This window comes from Manis javanica, chromosome 1 (genome assembly GCF_040802235.1).
Source record: "Manis javanica isolate MJ-LG chromosome 1, MJ_LKY, whole genome shotgun sequence".
Classification (NCBI taxonomy): Eukaryota; Metazoa; Chordata; class Mammalia; order Pholidota; family Manidae; genus Manis; species Manis javanica.
In genome coordinates, this window is record NC_133156.1 from 54,053,271 (window position 1) to 54,073,447 (window position 20,177).

The following is a 20,177-nucleotide window of genomic DNA, read 5'->3' on the forward strand; positions in this document are numbered from 1 at the left end:
GAGGCAAAACCCAGGGAAAGAAACCCGCTGAGTCCTGGCGCTCAGCAGAAAATTAGAAATTCTCCTTGAGTTTGGTTGTGCAAAGGAGATAGAGAAAAATCTTTAGTCTAATGAGTCCTCAGCCAGGGTGTGCAGGGAGAATTTATGAGATCAAGCACATGGAAAAATGCAAATTCTGTGACTTCTGTCCCAGAAGCCATGAATCGTGCTGGCTGCAGAGTCCTGACTCGACTTGGACATGGGGATTTGGGGATTACATTATTCAGCAAATGGAAACTAAGACCCAGAGGAGAAAAATGGCCTGAGGCGCATGAGATAGGTGGTTCAAGAACTGTTGGGAACTTCTGGAGTGAAGAAATGAGTTTTGTCTACCAGAAAGGAGAACGGAGTCTATCCCTGACCCCAGGGGGCTCAAAAATCAGGGGGTGCCCATAGCAGGGATCTTTTTTATAATTCTGAAAAAATTGTCCTCTATTTTTCAATTTTTGAAAAATTTCTAAAATGTTATTGGAATAGTATAATGAACATCTATGAATCTTACGTTTTTAAAAATTGTAGTTGACATACAATATTACATTAGTTTAAGTGATTTTGGTAATTATATACATTACAAAATGCTCACTGTGTTACCATCTGTCACCATACAAAGTTATAGCAATATTATTGACTACATTCTCTATGCTGTACTCTCATCCCCATGACATATTTATTTTATAATTGGAAGTTTATGCCTTTTTTTCCCTTTCACCTGTTTTGCCCATCTCCCATCCTCCCTCCCCTCCAGTTACCACCAGTTTGTTCCCTATGAGTCTTAATTCTGTTTGGTTTGTTTGTTCATTTATTTTTCTTTGAGATTCCACATATAAGTGAAATCATTTGGCAGTTGTCTTTCTGACTTATTTCGCTTAGCATAATACCTTCTCAAATCCACCCATGCTGTTGTGAATGGCAAGATTTCATTCTTTTTATGGCTGAGTAATACTCCATAGTATATGTATTACTTCTTTATCCATTTATATATTGATGGATACTTAGGCTGCTTCCATATCTTAGTTATTGTAAATAATGCTGTAATAAATATAGGAGTGCATATATCTTTTCAAATTTAGTGTTTTTGTTTTCTTTGAGCAAATATCCAGAAGTAGAATTACTGAATCATATTGTATTTCCATTTTTAGTTTTTTTAAGGAACTTTGATAGTGGCTGTACCACTTTACAATCCCACCAACACTGCATGAGGATTTCCTTTCTCCACATCCCCTCTAACAGTTGTTATTTCTTGTCTTTTTGATACTAGGCATTCTGAATGGTGTGAGGCGATACCTAATCATAATTTTGACTTGTGTTTCCCTGATGATTAGTGATGTCAAGTGTCTTTTCTTGTGTCTGTTGGCCATTTGAATGTTTTCTTTGGAAAAATGTTTATTCAAGCCCTCTGCCCATTTTTAATCAGATTATTTGTTTTTTTGATATTGAGTTGTGATTTCTTTGTATATTATAAATACTGGCTCCTTATGAAATATACCATTTGCAAATAGTCTCCCATTTAGTAAGTTGCCTTTTCATTTTGTTGATGGTTTACTTCCTGTGCAGAAGCTTTTTAGTTTGATGTTAGACCATTTGTTTATTTTTGCTTTTGTTTCCCTTGCCTGGGGAACATAGCCAGAAAAAAAGTTGTTAAGGTCAGTGTCTAGGAGTTTACCGCCTATGATTTCTCTTAAAAGTTTTATGGTTTCAGGTCTTACATTTAGGTTTTTGATCTATTGCTAGTTTTTTTCTGTGTATGGTATAAGACAGTGGTCCTATTTCATTCTTTTGCATATAGCTGTCTGTTTTTTCCAACACCATTTATTGAAAAGACTGTCTTTTCCCCAGCATATATTCTTGCCTCCTTTGTTGTAGATTAATTGACCATATAAACATGGGTATATTTCTGGGCTGTCTATTATGTTCCACTGATCTATGTGTCTATTTCTGTGCCAGTACCAGACTGCTTTGATTAATGTAGCTTTGTAGTATAGTTTGAAATTGGAGCACATGATACCCAAGCTTTGTTCTTTTTTCAACACATGGCAGTTGTATCAGGAAGTTTCCAGGCTCTCTGGGAGCACAGATGCTTGAGGCAGGGCAGGGCAAGGAAGCTGCTCTTTTACTATTCACTCAGTGTGCAGGCCTCCAGGAGAGTGTGAAGTTTACCATGCTGGTGGATTTAAAGACAGGTCATGTAACTTTCTGAATTCATTCAATGACTATTTATTGAGTGCCTGCCAGTGGCCAGACACATTTCTAAGTGCTGGGGATGGGATTAATGTCAATAAAAATCAAGTCCTTGCTCACCTTCTTTCTAGTGGGAAACAAGCAGTTTGATATATAGAATAATTATGACCTAAAAGGCCAGGGGATGATGATCAAATATGGATGCTTAGAAGTTGCTGTGTGACTTCTTGCTTCTCCTCAGGGAAATGGTACATGAGGCTCAGTGGCCTTGATATTTACTTTACACATTCTTCTGATGGGAGGGCCCGAATTCCTCTCCTGAGCTGGATGAGCCAGAACCAGCTTGGGAGTGGTAAATAAAGCTAAGAAATATCAGAAGAATGGAATCCAGGCATCAGAAAGTGGGTGGTCATCTAAGTGAGGGTCAAGATCAACAGGTCCAGACAGAGAGGTGGAACTGGCTCCAGAGAGAATGGACTGTGCCTCAGGACAGTGGACAAGCCAGGGGGATGCAGAAGGTGAGTTCAGAGAGCTGCCTAGATCTTCACAGCTCCAGATCTATTTTGCAAGCACCCAGGGTCTTTCCCATGGTGTAAGATGGAATTGTTCTTTTCTTCTCCTGAACAATTTTATTGAATGCATGAAATTAAAAAATGCTTGAATATATTTTCAGCATGAAAGATTAAAATAATCCAGAAGAATACAGAGCAAAATGAGGATTTTTTCATAGCCCCTCCCTATCCCAGTTTCCTCCCCGAAAGTATCTGCTTTAAACAGCTTTGCATCCATCTTCTAGATTCTTTTCTATGCATTTACATTCAAACATGTACTTGCACCATAAATCAGAAATGAAATAAAAATTATGGTATGCATATTCTTCTGTGACTTACCTTTTTTCACTTTATAATATGTATTGGAAATCCTTTTATGTCAGTAAATACACATCTTTTTCATTATTTTTTAATGATTGCATTCCATCCATAAATTTTTAAATATCATCCTAATTTTTTCCTACTGAGAAAGGAATATCATTTATTGAGGACACATGTTACCATAAATAAATTCTTAAATATGTATGTTTGTTTTCATATTCTTTATTTTGTTCTATTAATTGATTGTCTATTTCTGAGCCACTAAACTCACTGTTTTAATTACTATGGCTTTACAGTGTAGTTTATATGTAGTATAGTAAGGTCTATATCATTGTTCTTTTTGAAAGTTTTCCTTGTAATTCTTATATATTTTTTATGTCAAGTTCTGAAACCACTTATCAAGTTTCATTAGAAATCAGGCTCAAATTATGACTGGGATTACATCGAATATGTGGAAATAAATGACATCTTTATAATTTGTCTTCCCATCCAGGATTATGGCATGAATCTCCATAATTCAGGCTTTTTCATTGTTGTTAACATTCATTTCATGATTATTAATCATTTTGTTCTTGTAACTTTTTCATGATTCTTATTAGCTTATTCCCAGATACTGTATGACTATTTCTTTGTTTCTGTTATGAATGGGAATTTTAATTACATTTTAGGGTTGATTATTATGTAGTAAAGGAGATGATTCTTTTTTTTAATGTTGTGTAGATATCTACCTACTCCTCCTTTCCTGATGTCTCTTATCAGTTCTGTTATTTTGTTAGCTGATTTTCTAGGGAGATAATAACATTGCTTACAAATAGCGTCTTTGTTTGAAACTTTATTCCTTTATATTTTCTTGCTTTTTTGCATTGGTAGGAACATTGAGTGTCATGTTGTGTAGCAGGGTGATCCAGAGAGCCCTTTGCCTTGCTCAAGTCCTAAGAGAGACTGCTTCTATAGCTCACTAGTACATCTGATTTGTTAAGCATCAGCTACTAGGTTATGACTTTATTTCAGCAGAAACAGGTGTTTAGTTTTATCATGTGCTTTTGAAGCATGTATTGAAACAACCATATATTATTTTCTTATCTGTTAAGCTGATGAAATTTAGTACTAGATTTTTCTGATATGAAAATAGTAAACTATCCTTGGCATTGTGATTTTAGTATACTACTAGATTTGCCTTTGCTTGATTTTATTCAGTATGTTCATATGTATGTATATATATGTCTACTGTTTTCTTTTTTAATTTTGATGTCAGGGGTTTGCTCAGAGACTAAGGAGAAATAACTGGCATCTTATTCTATGTTCTGGAACAGTTTATATATCACAGAAAACATGTTTTAAAAAAATTGGTGGAACTAATCATGAATCACTTGAGTTTATTTCTTTTTTAAGGGATAGGTTTTCAGTGGCTTAAAATTTTTTTCTATATTTACTGATCTATTTAGGTTTTCTACCTCCTCTTGAGCTGGTTTCAGTAATTTATATTTTCCTAAGAAGTTAGTCTTTTCATCTAGATGTTTGCATTCAATACATTAAGTTGTACCTAACATTCTTAGATGTATTTTTATTATCACTGCTATCTATAGTTCCTTGCCTTCTCCCATTTCCAAAGTTATTTTTTAATATCTTCTGTCTGATTTTCTTGATAAGAGTTGGCAGAACTTTGTCTATTATAAGGATCTTTTCCAATGACCGTCTTGGGTTGTAGTGATCAAATCTGCTGATTTTGTTTTGCTTGTATTCTATTTCATTAATTTCTGCTGTCATCATTCTTAGTTGCTTCCTTTAGTGTAGAGAGTAACTTTGTTCTTTTCTGCCTTTTTTTTAGATACACGTGAAGTCCTTTTCTTGTCAACCTTTGTGGTTTTCTAATAAATGCACTTAAGGCCATAGATTTTTCTCTAAGTGGGTAGATAGGCTGGAGATATTAATGATGCTAAACAAGGTGAGACAAGATGCTGTTGATCCTTGAGCATGCCTGGACAACCATGCCGTGAGACCAGTCATTGGTCCAACAACACGTCAGACTTAGTTACATAATGCAAATCATATTCCAACAAATCCAAAGAGAATTTCAAATTGGAAAGTAGCTCATCCCAGCATCATCTCTTCTTAGTTTAGCTCAGAACACCTTTTAGTCACATTTGCATGCTCTCTTCTTTCCCCTGTCCATCTGCATATGTTGGTGTGTGTGTCTGTGTACCAATCAACCATTTAAAAATTCCTGAGTATCTACTGCCTCCTCAAATTGTAGTGATGAACCAGTTGTAGTCTCTGTCCTCAAAGTGTTCACAGTCTAGTGGGGGGACAGACATGTAAGTAGGTAACTTCAGTAAGTGAAGTAACTGCTAAGAGTCTAAATATTTTGACGGCTGAACCTAAGGGATGCAAGCATGGAGGTGGAGGGGACCAGAAGTTAGGGAAAGTCTTCCAGGGGAGATGGCACAAGCTGAATTTGGATATTCAACCAAGAGTTTATGTGGCTCATGGGGAGTTCCAGGTATTGTTTTAGGAAGAGGAATCAACTTAATAAAGGAAAAGGGGTAGGAAGGAACAGGGGCTGTTTGGCTACCCATGCAGAGCTCAGTTTGGCTGGAGCCATGGTCTCATTTCTGGGGGATGATATTGGAGGCTCAAGGGTGAACCCACCGCAGGGACCCAGAGTCTGGTGGGTCATCTTGTGCTGTCTCAGCAGAGGTGGGACCACATGGCCAGGTCATGCTTGCATAGACTCTGTGGCCTCAGCGAAGGGGGTTGGGGTGGAGAGGTAGGAGTTTGGGAGACCAAGGCAGAGGACACTCAAAAGCATGAGAGTGGATTCCAGAGACATCTGGGGCCCTGGGCTGCAACCCCATTTGCATCGGCACAGCCTGGAGGTGGAGAAAGAAGACACCAGCATCCCTTCCCTTCTCCCACGGCGCCTGGCTCCTAAGCCAGGTGCTGATGACATGATCACTGTTCCCTGGGAAAGCCGCATTGGCGAGCACATCATGTTGGGCAGTCCTCGGAGATGGGCTCCCATCCTCACCCCTCCTCTTATTGGTTCTGCACCCTGAGAGGGGCTGTGTGCTGCTCTTAAACTCAGTTTCCTCATCCGTAAAATACGTAGCTAGAAGGTTTTAATGGAAAGTCTCTTGTTGTTATTATACTGTTGTTTTGTTAAAAGATCAGCATATATTTTCCAATTCCCCAACTGGGCACCAAAGTATGTTTTATTAGTTTTCTTTTTTTTCCCCCTTAAAAAAGAAAAGCATTAGTTCTTTTGATGTAATGAAATGATTTATGTATTTTATTTAAGAGGAAAGAAAAAACACCTCCTACAAAAAAGGCTTCTGTCTCCAGCACTGCCCTCTTGGTCGCTGCCACCACCTGTCACATCTCCCTTTGTTTGCTGCCTCCCCCCTCAGCCTAATGACATTCCCGAAGGTGGCAAAGGAGAGCTTCGGGTTGCCATGGGAACTGGGTGCCTGCAAGAACGCGCGAGTTCTAGCCCCTGCAGGCTGCGGATTTCTTGCATCCTCAGGGAGCAGGGCTGGCTGCAGGGATTTGGGGCGGGGAAGGTGCGCAGGCTGCTTTAGGTCTTCCATGGACCCCATCGAGGCAAAGGAGGCCGGGAGGCCAGGGCTGTTGTGTGGGAAGACCCAGTGCCCTCTTTGGAACAATCTCGGTAGCTCCAGAAGATGGGGGAGGAGCAGGGGAGGGTGAAGGCAGGAGGGCATTCCTCGGGCCCTGGCAAGTGCATCTGCACCCACATCCTGAGTTCTGAGCAGACCAGAACTTTCTAGGCCCGAGCTCTCTGCAGGGACTCTGCTAGGGGCTTGTCGGAGGTGCCAACATCCCGTCATCAGCCTGTTTCTTCACAGACGACAAAGCCCCTCCAAACAGGTAGTTCATATGCTCTTTGGAACAACCCTGCAAAGGAAGGGATGAATCCTGACTCACTGCACAGATGCAGACCTGGAGGCCCAGAGCGGCAGTGCCTGGAAAGGCAGAGGTGAGCCCTTAGTCCCAGATCTGTTGCACAAGCATCCGTCAGTCTCCAGAGTAGAGAGGGGCTGCAGGGTGAGTGGGGAAAGCTGTGTGGACAGTAAGGGCTGAACAGCAGCCTCCGCCATGACAGAGGTTTAGAAGGAGGCAGGTTGACTCATGTACCAGACCAAGGGCTCCCAGTGGGAATGAAGTAGAGCCCAGAACCTTCCTCCATCTGAAATAAGCACCTATGATTTGCTTCTGTGAAGCCAGCGAGGTGCCAGGAAGTCTCCACGCCTTACCTTGAAGAGCCTCACAAAGCCCCCTGCAGGCGGGATTGCTCCCCAGTTCCCAGGGGTGGGAACGAAAGTCCAGAGAGAAGCAGCTTCCTCAGATTGTACATGAGTGTGGAGCAGAGTCAGGCTTAGACTATGGATTCTGTTTGACTCCAAGGCCTCCTGTACCCTGGGGCGGGCCACCACCTGGGGGTGATGAGGAGAGATCATCCTCCCCTGCAGCGGCACCCCTATAGCCAGAGGGGGCCCCTACATGCTCCCACATCCACACCCACATTCTCTGTCTGATGCACACTCACATACATGTTCACACATTCACACAACTCACACACATCACATACTAACACTGTCACATACATATACACACACACACACATTTGCATACACAAATACACCCTCACACATACACTCACACGTACAAACACTCATACAACTCAGCCCCATGTTGTATTGAGGGTTTGCCAGTCATGCTGGCATTGAGCACTAAGCCATCCTGGCCCCTCCCCTCTCCCTGCACCCTCCCCTATCACCTGGCCCCCACTGCCTGGCAGTCTCCCCAGTTTTTTCTTTCTATGGGGTGTGGTCTGAGAGGTTTGAAGGTCAGAGGGTTAAGTGAAAAGGTATCCAAGCTTTCCAAGCTTTCATGGTCCAGCTCCTACACCTTGCCCAGCTGCACCCATTGGAGTTACCTCTCCCTACATGGCTGGCTCTCCAGTTATTCAGCCATAGAACATACAGGGTCTCTCATTCTTCCTACCATCCTCTGAGCTATGTCTCTGCCTGGAATGCTTCTCCACCCACCTGCAGCCACACACACCCTCTGCCTCCCCGCAAACTCCAGTTTCTCCTATAAAACCCACTAGGGAGCCACCCCTCTCTTAAGTTTTTCTGCCCTTCTGTTCTTGCCCCCAAAGACATCATTCCCCAGATCTGTTCACACCCCAGTCATTTTATGTCATAATAAGCAGGAGTTGTCTGCTTCTCTATCCTTTTATTCCACTGGGCATAATATCCCATCCAGGAATGCGGAAGCAGGGCTTCCTGGGCACCTAGCAGTGTCTTATACACTGATCTAGCAGCAGTTAACAAAACACACCCTCTGCCCTCGTGAAACATGATCTACTGGCAGAGGCAGGACATAAGCAAGTAACCCAACCAAAAACATCAGAAGAAGCTGTACTGAATGCTATAAAGGGAATGAGGGGTGACTACTTTAAATAGTTTGTCTGTTGGACAAACCCGCCAAATGCAGGAAGTCTGTGGGATGAAGTCCACTTGTCTATCACATCAGATCCCGTCAGTATGGGGGAAGGAGTGGGCTTTGTTCCATGCACTCATGCGGAGACCTGGGCCAGTGGAGGCCACGACACCTTTCAGCATGGGGCTTCCCAGGTGTCTGGTGTCCACTTCCAGGAGGGAGGAGAGAGGATGGAAGGAGGCATGGAAGGTTTCTATGGGCTTTCCATCATGTTTCATGAGTTACAAGGTGAGTGTGCTAGGGCTGCCATAAAAATGTACCACAGACTGGGTGCCTTAAACAACAGAAATTTATTGTCCCCCATTTCTGCAGCCTACAAGTCCAAGATCAAAGTGTTGGCAGGACTGGATCCTTCTCAGGGCTGTGATGGGGAATCTGTTCCATGCTCCAGTCCATGTTCCATGTTCTGTGTCTCCTGTCTCCTAGCCCCTGGTGGTTTGCTGGCAATCTTTGGTGTGCCTTGGCTTGTAGAAGCATTTCCCCAGTCCCTACTTTTATCTCCATGTGGCATTCTCCCTGAGTGCCTGTCTGTGTCCAGATTCTGCAGTTTCATAAGGACACCAATCATATTGGATTAGGGATTCACCCTGTTCCACTTTGACCTCGTCTTAACGAGTTACATCTATAATGACCCTATTTCCAAATAAGATCACCCTCTGAGGTTCTGGGGTTAAGACTTCAACATATTGCATCCCATAACAGTTGATAATATCTTACTGCAAAGGAGGCTGGGAAATGTGGTTCAGCCATATGCCTGGGAAGACCAGGAAACTGATTTGGTGAACAGTTAGCTGTCTCCATTACACCCTGGAAACTTTTAAGCAGAGAAGCGACCAGATCTGACCTTCACTAGACCACACATGCCTGCAGGGCCAGACTTGTTCGGAACTGCCCCAGACGGTCCCTGCACCAGCTAGAGGTCTGGGTTTGGATGGCTCTCAGGAAGTGTGTCTGTTGAACCGGATTCAGAGTTTATTTGTGCATAGAAAGGGGGCAGGTAGTGCAAAGTTAGAGGATGGAGCATTTATAAGCCAAATAGTTAAAATAATTCAGAAACTAAAGCTATATGCATGTATGCTCATGTGTGACTACTGCTTTATGATTCTGGTTGGAAACCCAAGGCCATTCTGGCAACTCTGACAGAAGCTAGAAGGAATAGCTACAGGTCAAAAAAAAAACTTGCTTTGCAAATTTACTTCTGGAATCTCCCTTGCTAAGCCATCTTCAGATGAGAACAAGGGATTTGGGTGTGGGATAGATGAGTGTTTCCCTTCAATTTCTTACATCAGCAACCTCAGCTCCTTACCAGGTCCCTCTCCTGCAGGCACAGAGTCATGAGGAAAGAAAGGCTTTTCATGGATGAGGAACAAGAGTCCACTGGTGGAGGGTGGATCAATCTGATAGACTTCCAAGGCTGTGAACGATTAGCATAGGCTAGTGACAGAGCTAGGGGCTGACTTCCTTCCAGGGAAGCCCTTATTTAAGTCAGACAGGCAACTTGGATGGCCCTGGGGTCCCTCCAATGTCCAGCTGAAAGGCTACAATCTCCAGAGTGCATAACAACAGGTGCCATTTCCTGGGGGCCCCATAAATGCCAGAAACTGGACCAAGTGCACATTGACTAGCTGAATCTGTAAAACAGCAATGCGGTATTTTCTCTATTTCACAGGAGAGGAACCTGAATATCAGAGAGGTACAGTCACTTGCTGAAGGTCACACACAAGCTATTCACACCCAGATCTGCTGACATCAATGCCAGGGCAGCACCTCCCATGACCATATCCATCTTCTTTGACCTGGGCTTTGGTCCAGGGATTCTGTCAAAGGTGCTGGCTGAGAGCCCTCCAATTTAATCAGACCTCCTGGGTTTGAACCCTGGTCCCTGTGCTTCCTGCTGGGTCAGTTACTTCACTTCTTTAAGCTCAGTTTCCTCATCTGTAGAATGGACATAATGATAACAATTATCATTCAAAGGACTGTTACAAGTATTAATATAACTTAGCACAGTACCCAGCACACAGTCAGTGCTAAACAATAGTTTGCTATTACTGCTAGTTCATTCACATGCTTGTTTCCATTTTCAACTCAAATGCTGCCTCTTCAGAGAAGAGATTTGTACTGGCAAATCAGACTGTTTTCCTCACAGCATTTATCACTATCTTGATGGCGTGTGGTTTATTACCTATTTTATGCCTCCCTCTCTTCTACCCCACCACTCTCATTCCAGAATGCAAGGTCTTGGGGGCCTACTTCTTTCATCCCTCTTTCCCCAGGCCCAGCTCAGTGTTTGGCACTTGGTAGGTGCTCAGTAAATTTGTATTAACTGTTGACTGACTGCTGGCTCGATGGCCTTGGCAATCACATAGTCCTTCTTGGAAACCTGAGTCTTTTCACTTGTAAAATGAAGAGTTGGTGTTACTCTGGGAAATGCCTTCCAGGCCTGGTGGCCAGGAATCACAGCTTTCCCTGCTCTGGGGCCATGGAGATTCCAGCATATGCTACACACTCAACTGATATGAGTTCCCACTGGCAAACATCCGTGGCCAAAATTATTGTAAAATCTTGTCTTTTCACTCTGAATAGTGTGCTCTGGCCACCATGTAGCACTGCCTTTCTGTGGTTAAATAGGAGCCAAGTCAAAATAGGTAAAAACTGCAGCTTCCAGTCAGTGAGTACTTGGCAGTATGGTGCTCTGTGCTGAAACCCCAGCTCATCTGCACAACCCTTCAAGTCAAAGCCTGTTAGCTTCATTTTGCAGGCAAGCAAATGGGAAGTGACTTCCCTAGGTTGATCCAGGGGCAGGGCTATAGAAGTACACAGAGGTTCTACACAGCAGTGAAACTGCCTGAATTCCAACCCTGGCTCTGCTGCTTGCTGGCCAGCTGTACTAGCTTGTGGGGAATGTGGAAGTTCCTATGGCCTAGATCCTCACCTGAACCTAAACTACTTGATGATGTAACTGGTCTGCTGCTAGGCTACTGCTTCCACTCCCGTTGACAATGAGCAATAATTGACTGAGTCACTATATAAAAAGTTCTGCCCAGTGCTCTGGGTGGAGGCAGAGACAAGGAGGATCATAGACCTGCAGACTGCTGGATGCAGATGTAAGTCTAGTGCTGACCTATGGCCGGGAGAATAAACTGGGTAATAAACCCTTTTACCCCAAGAACATTCCGTTGTCATTCCTCCAGTGAACTTGCCCAGGGCTGAAACCCAATGGCGAGACATAGACCCTCACTGACTTGCTTTTCTTCTCTGCAAAATGCACAATTAATAGTGCCAGTGTCATGGGCTTGCTGTGAGGACTAAGTGAGTTGAGCCATCTAAAGTATTTAGCACAGCCCCAGCACCTTGAAAGTTGTGTCAGCTCCATCGGTATTTCTACCCAGGTGTCTTAGTCCTCAGGCTGCTCTGGCAAGAATAGCATGGACTGGGTGGCTTTATTTCAGTCTGCAGGCTGGGAAGACCAAGATGGAGGTATCAACAGACTTGGTGTTTGGTGAGAGCCTCCTTCCTGGTTCCCAGGTGACCCTCACCATGCTGTGTCCTCACAGGAGGGGCAGGAGGGGCCAGGGAGCTCCCTGGGGTCCCTTTAATAAAGACACCAACCTACTCATGGGGGCTCCCCTGTCATGACCTCAGCACCTCCCCAAGGCACCACCATCACACTGGCCTCGAACATGCAGCATGACTGTGAGGACACAAACATCAGTCTAGAGCGCCAGCTCTGCTCACTTAACACCTGATTCTCCAAGTGAGGACCCTCCAGCATCGGCATTGGCGTGGCCACTGGGGGAACTTGTTTGAATCACAAATTCTTGTCCCCCACAAAAACATGCCGAATCAGAAATCACGGGGGTGGTGCCCTGCAATCTGTGTTAATAGCCCTCCAGGCAACTCTGACGCATGTTCAAGGGCGGGAGCACTGCTCTTCATCACCGCCTCCCCTGGAAGAAGGACAAGCACTCTAGGCCATGTTTCATCTTTGATGAGGAGACATACCATTATTTCATATGCCACAGAGACAGAAAGAGCGTTCGCAAGAAAATTACAACGCAGTCCTTTCCTATCACAATGATTGTAAGACATTGTTATTTTAGAGATGTTAAACTGTGAAAAGAAAATTGCATCCCAGCGTCACTGGAATTTAGCATTAGGAGTGTTTAAAAGGTGAGGGGCTGAGGTGTTGCTCATCTTTCCTGTCCAGGGCTTCGCGGCCTGACTGCATGTACACTCCCCTGGCTGCGCATGAGAATGGAAAACCCTCACGTACAGATGGCCCCCGGGTCAGTTCCACCAGCACCTCCGGGTCTGGGGCCCAGGCCTCTGTAGTGCTTAAAGCTCCCTGGGCGGCTGTGATGTGCAGCTGGGGCTGACAACCACTGCTTTGGATGAACTTTCCACCCTCACCTACTGTAGACAAAGGTGAAATCAAGGGTGCTGGTCTCCAAACAAATAAAACCCTGCCCTCACAAGCCCCATCAGCATTCCGGACTCATCTAATTGACAATGGCATGGAGGGGGGCACTCAGGCTGGTTTCCATTTCTTAAATTTCTTTCCATTTCCAGAGTCTGAAGGTCTCCCCCAAACCTGCTCCTGCTTCCCAGTGGTTTAGGTTGCAAATCTCATTTGTGCTCTTCTTGATTCCAATCTGGGAGCCTTTCAGCTGAGGAGGATAAACCTTCCTGATGAGTTAGTGGGGTAGGCTGAGCCCTGGCAAAAGCTGAGGAGCCAGGTCTGGGAACTGAGAAGGAGCTGTCAGTATGCGTCCCTGGGAAGGAGGGGAACATTTACTATGCATTTAGTAAGAGCCAGAGTCTCTGCTGTCTATATGCGACTTCATTCCATGCTCATGACGTGAAGTAGATTTTATTCCTATTTCACAGAAGAAGAAACTGAGGATCAGAGAGGCGGAGGGACTTGCCCAAGGTCACAGTGAGGAGTGGAGACAAGATTTGAATCTGAGACCATCTAACTCTCCCCTCCACAGTTGCTGCCCCTTCTCTGGTTCATAAGCCTAGGTTTTGGAAACTGGGAGCTCAATGCAGGGATTCTGAATTTTCCGTGCTCTTTTCAGTGAAAAAGAAATAGAGGCTAATATCTGTGCGGTACTCTGGTCTGGCATTTTACATTTGTCATCTTGTTTGTTCCTCATGACAACCCCGCCATGTAGACGGTATTATCCCCATTGTACAAATGAAGAAACAGGAGCTCAGAGACCAGGGCAACTGTTCACTTTCACACCTGGGACCCAGCCTGGGAGGAATGGGGATCCCGATCATACCACTGGTGGGAGTGTTTCAGCAGCACCGCGAGCTCCTTAATAGCAATGATGTGTTTGATATGTCCCTTTGTCCCCAGATCTTGGCACTGGGGTTGGCCCAGAGCAGATGCTCAGGAAAATTAGAAACCTAACTCTTAAGTGGGAAAATGTCTTGTAATCTGATGAGTACCACCCGAGAGCTAGCCATTGTTATTTTTATTTAAACAACCACACATTCATCTGAGGCAAGTTGAAAATGGGTGACTGGAAGGTTTTGTTGGTCTGCCTGGAACTCAGCTAATTGCATGTGAAAAATACCAGTTTCCAGTTTCTTTAATACACTGAAAAGCTCTGGCAATGCTACAATCACTTTTGTACATGGTAGGGCTCAAGTGGAGCCAAAGGGAAGCTGAGCCAGGAGTTCACTAGACGCTCCACCACACCCAGCAAGCTTCACTATTTGCTCCTTCTATTTGGTCCCTGTGGGAATTGGAACTTGAGACCCCAGCTTTGGGGCTTAAATTGCAACAATGCAATTGCAACAAATAAGGAATGTATTTTGAAATTGGCATGTCAAATGGGAATAGCTGGCAAAATACAACAGCTCCTTAGGAGGTCAAAGACACACCTACTGGTAACCATTTGGTGTAACAGCACCAGTGCAAATAGTCGGTGACATTTCAGCCAGATGTGCATCTACCCCCAAGGACTGAACCATTTAAGACCTTAGGTTTCCAGAAACAGTACTCTCTGGCTGTTGAAGAAATGTGAACACTGTGCAAAAGTGAGATGGAGGCTCAGGGTGTCAGGGGAAATTGCCTCAGTCATTTGTTCAATTTTGTTTACAGTCTGGGTGATTTTGTGCAGAGTCTTGCAAGGAAGATTTAAAAGAACTGAGCAAAAATGTTCTTGCACCATAAAATGCCTTTCCTGTCCCAGGAGCAAGAGGAATGGGGCCATAAAAATGCTGTTCTGGCCAGACCAGGTCTGCAGGTAAATTTTAAACCCTGAATAAACATCTTTTCTTTCTTCAGCGGCAATGGTAAAAAAAAAAATGCATCTTGTATAATGTACTGTGAAAAAGCTCATCTCTTCCTACAACAGCTCTTTGAGGTGGAGTCTCTAATCCCCACTTTGTAGAAAAGGAAGCTAAGGCAGAGAGAGGGAAAGTCATTTGTGTAAGATTGCACAGCTGGGACATTGAGTAGCAGGACTGGAAATGAAACATGCTGCTTAGTGGAATGGCTTGAGCCTTTGCTCTGCTATCTGACCCTAAGGACAGGGTACCCCCAGCATCCTTCCTCCTTGCTGTCCTCTTCAGTCTGGCAGTGATGTGGGATGGGGCAAGGATCATGAGAAGGCATTCATGCCATTGGCCTCCCAGGATTCTCTCTATGGCCCTGACTGTCCTGACTGAGGTCCTGCTGTTCACCAACTTCCCAGCCCATGGCTAACCTGACAGGCTGCCCCTCTAGACTCACAGGTCTGCTGGGGAAAATCCCCATCTTGCTGCCTGCCTGTGCCCCTCCGCCCCGGGCTTCCTGGTGTCTGAAAAATGAGTTCCCCTGTATTTCCTATAAATAACTCCAAATTTGGAGGTCTCCTGGATTCTTCTTTCTATTTCATCAGTTGTCAGTTTACATTGCTATTTTTTTCTTTACAATCTTCCCATTTACCTGCTCACCTGCATTCTCTTCACCCTGCCCAGTATGGGCCTCACGACTTCTCACCTGGGCCTCTGTATGAGCACCCACACCCTTCCTTGCTCCACCCATGCCATCCACCACCCAGCGGCTTCACAAGGGTCTTCCCAAATTGCAAAGACTCCCACAGGTCTCCAGAGCCAGAGGTTACAGTCAAATGCTTTAATGTAGGGCGATATTCAAGGCTTGGGGGTCTGTGCACTGCCACTCTCCCAGGTCTCCTCTTCCCCCTCGGCCCCACATAAGCTGTAGACTCCAGACAATTGGCACTACATGCTATTTTCTAAAATAATTCTTAGCATTCTTGCTTCTGAGATTGGCTTGTGCTATTCCTTCTGCTTAGAACTCTTTTCCCAGCCCATCTTGGCCTAACAGGACCATATTCATTCTTCAGGGCCTGTCTCAAAAATCCCATATTTTAAAGGGTCTTCCTCCCTAATCCTTGGAAGGGTTGGGAGTAGGCACATTAATCAGAAATTTCTTGGTGGTAAGTGACAGCAGCTCAACACAAACTGACTTAGCCAAAAGGAAACGTACTGAATTGTGCAGATGAAAAGCCCAGCTACAGGGCTCGATTCAGGCACAGCTGTGTCCAGGGACGGAAATGGTGCTGCCAAGCTGGTTTTCTTTCTCCAACTTGTCATTTCTCTTCATCCCTCTTTACTGTTTTTCTTGTTTTGGCTTTTTGGTTTCCTATTTAGATTCTTTGCCTATGAAGACCCTGTACAGTCCCCGCTCACATCCTGCTAGCTTAGCAATGCTGATAGAACAAGTGAGCTGCTTTTTCAAAACTTCCAGCCAGTAGTCCATCCTTTCACTGTACTGGCTGGATCACATGCATATTCTTGATCCAAGTCCAGGTCCATTATTGAAGCAGAGTGGTATGGACAGTCTACTAGAACCACATGGACGGAAGGGCTGGTTCCCAGGGCAAAACCAGAGTGTAGGGCAGGCAAAGACAGATATCCACACAATGGATGGAACCAGAATCAACGTGCAGTTAGACTTGTAGACAGTCGTCAGAGAACAACCTGGTGTGTCAGTCTCCTATAGACTCTGTGAGGGAAGAGCCCATCTTCCACGCTCCTGTCCCACACAAGCCACTGGACCATGTCTGGGGGATGAATGCGGGATGAAAGGTCACCTCTCCTCTCCCAGTGTCTGTGCCAGCCTCGCAGCTGCCCCATTGCCTCCCCTTGCCCACCTGTCGTCTCCACTTGCTCGTGCCTGTCTCTGAGTAACACAGTCCTGGGTTCTAGTTTTGCTGGCCAGTCACGCCCAGAATTTATATTCTAGTGGTTGGAGACAGTAGTAATAAAGGACTTTAAGGATGTCTATGCCTGTGTTGTGGAAGTAGCTGTGGAAGGGTTATGTGGCAAGGAGCTGAGAATGGCCTCAAGGTGCTGAAACCAGCCCCCAGCCACCAGTCAGCAAGAAAATAGGCACCTTGATGCTACAACCACAGGGAAATGCATTTGCTGACTGCCACAGGTGTATTCTCCTATACACCCCAGCTGACACTTTGAGTTCAGCCTTGTGAGATCCTGAGCAGAAGACACAGCTAGGCTGGGCCCAGTCTTCTGCCCTACCGAACTGTAGGTCATTTATTCTGCAGCAATGCATCACTAATGCAGTGATGGCAACTGCCTCCTAAGATTATTATGAGGAATAATCTGCATACGGAGTGCAATAAAGAGCCTGGAGCACCCTGAGTGACTAATAAAGGGCACTTGTTATTATGAGAAGAAAATGTATATGTATGTGATATGTGTGTCTGTATACTGCTAATAAGTGCTAATAAAAATAAAGGAGGAAAGGGAATGATGGGGAGTTCTTGGTAGTGTGTGCATGTGTGTGTGCCTCTGTGTGTGTGTGAAGTGTGTATTCATTTTAAAATAGAACCGTCAAGGGAAGTTTTACTGAGAAGGGGATATTTTGAGGGGCCACAAGATGCAGGAGGAGAAGGGAGCATATGGCTTTCTGGGGAAGACTGGTTTGGGGCAGAGGAAGCAGTAAGCTAAATAAATGGGGTGCCCACGTTGTCAGGTAGTAACGAATTCCCCTGCTGGCCCGCCTGCACCATCTCTGAACCCCCGTGCTGCTCAGGCCCGCGGGCTCCCTTCCAGGCTCAGGGGCTGCCTGCCCTCGGATCCCGCTGGCGCGTGGGCCAGTCCGCAGCAGGAGCAGCACAGAGAGCTGGGCAGGGATGGGCCAGGGCAGGCAGGCGGGCTGGGGGTCAGGGTAACATATCATCACCCTGCCTCAGGCTTTGCGGTCACCACACTTCCCAGGTAATTCATGGGCATCTGTTCGCCGACATCATACTCAAACGGTGTGTGGTTCTGCTGCCAGCCTCAGAGGGTGCCAAGGCACATCTCCCAGCTGATGCCTGTCACGTCATACACCCAGGCAAGGGGAGACCAGGCCTTTGATCAGGAGATCAGGGGGCTGAACCCTCCGCCTCCGCAGGATGTGCACAGCTCAGATGTTAAAGAGAATGGTTTGCCTTGAGGGCGATCTTGGCTGTCGGCCTCTTCCTGATCCCTTTTCACTCCCTGTGCCTCTATCCAGGGTCTCCACTTGTCAAGAGGGAAGCAGCTGGGGAGGCCACCCTCTCTGACAGCATTCAGGTTGCCTCCCAAGGAAGCCCCACTGCACTACCAGAAAACCCGCACCCCATCTGCACAGACCCAATTACAGACTAGCCATGTTTTGTTCCCAGGGAGGGGATGGGGGAAAGCAGAATTCCTGAGTTTGAAAGAAATCTGAGACTCTAATAGAATCACAGCTTTCATCGGCCTCTTTTGGAATTGTGCCTCTGTGTGTGCGTATGTGTGTAGGTGGCTTAATTATGCCAACACACTGAGCTGGGGAGTGCAGTGGGGATGGGTGGCTGATCCACCCACTGAGGAGATGACTGGATTCCAGGAGGGAGGAGGCCAGGATCACGGGTTCCAGGAGGTTTCTGAACAGTTTGCTGACTCAGAAAACCAGCCTCCCTGTTGAAAGTCCCTGAATGAGAACTTATTGCCTGCAGCATAAGGTTCAGACTCTTTGGTGTGGCATTCAAAACCCTTTGTGAAGGGTCTCCAGATGGCCTTTCTGCCTCTCTCTACCCCACCCTCTCATTCTGTGCTCTAGCAACACCATGCCTGCCTACTTCCAAGGCAATATTGCTGTGTATATTATCTCATTACCTAAGGATCTGCCCAGAAACCCCCACTCATCCTTTAAGTTCCACCTCAAATGTCCCTTCCTTTATAAAGCTTTCCCTGGCCTCTAAATGGTGTGCCCCCACACTGTGTGTTCCTACTGCCTGGGAGAGTAATAACTCACAAATCTCGTATTCACCAGGAATCTTTCAGTTACAAGTATAAGAAGCCCAACTCTGACTGGATACAAAGAGTATCCTACCTTCAGGAATGGCTTGATCCAGGTACTAATGCCAGCCCAGTGAGGAATTGCTGCATTGCATTGCATTCATTCTCACATAGCCACCAGTGACTTTAAATTTCTGTTTTACCAGATAAGCAATATCTTCAGGAAAAGAGACTTTTTCCCAAAAGTTCCAGAAAAAAATCCAGAACTGGTGCTTGCTGGCCTGGCTTGGATCAGGTGCCTAAAGCTGTCGCGATCACTGTGACTTCAACTGGCCAGTCAAAGGTCACCGGCTACCCTGGCGAGATATGGGCAGCACCCCCAAGCCACATGGTCTGAGCATGGGTAAGGATGCCTCCCCAAAGGAAAATCAAGGACAGCAACCAAAAGAAGGGGAGCTGGATGCTGGACAGAAAACAGCTTCAGTCACAACCACAACTACTGGGTACCCCTCAGGGTTCATTTCCCCCACCAGGCTGTGACCACTCCAGGGTAGTACCTGAGTCCAGGCACTCAGCACAGCAGATTTGGCTCCACTGAATGTGAAAGAGCCAAGAGAGTGAACCAGTGAGAAACTTTTTGCAGCACAAAGAACAAATATCAATGTTCTTAGAAAGAGAGGCCTCTTACAGAGGATCTTCTAATGGCTCTCCCTAGGAGCCCGGATCCATCATGACTGAGCTGTGTGACTTCAGGAGAGTTACACAGCCTCTCTGTGCCTCAGTTTCCTCATTTGTTAAAATGTTGAAACACCAGCTAACATGCAGGGTCACCATGGAAAGAAAAATGAGATAACGTGTACTTAAATTCTTTATAAATTCTAAAATGATATTCTCCTGTTTTCCCCTCTAGAATATCTGGGTTGTATGGCCAGCCATGTGACTTTCCTGAAGACAGAACCAAACAGCCTGATACAAAAATGCCCAAATGTTAATAAATCTCCATTTTGGTTGGTGCAATAAGGTTGCAAGCATGGACAGAGTCCTTTTCATTTCAGTCATTCACGTGTTCAGTTAGGAGTTTATTCATTCAAATGTTGATTGTCTTCCTTTTGAGGGTTAGGGCCATGGGCACAGGAGGTGCAGAGGTGAACAACAGTGGCATGTGCCTGTCCTCATGGGCTGGGATCCAGTTAGGAGACACGCAAGTAAATACGGGAATCAAGCAATTTCAGATTATGATAAGTGAGGAAAAGAAAAGAGAATCTGAGGCGATTGGCC

At 45.4% G+C, this 20,177-nt stretch overlaps 1 long non-coding RNA gene across 1 annotated transcript; it reads left to right on the forward strand.

Moving 5' to 3' along the window:
* The first annotated feature begins 2,586 nt into the window (after positions 1–2,586).
* Positions 2,587–19,908, forward strand: LOC108397519 (uncharacterized). The gene is made up of 3 exons (XR_001853215.3): positions 2,587–2,735; positions 19,106–19,302; positions 19,810–19,908. It is a non-coding gene; the product is annotated as an uncharacterized lncRNA (long non-coding RNA).
* Positions 19,909–20,177: the final 269 nt, after the last annotated feature.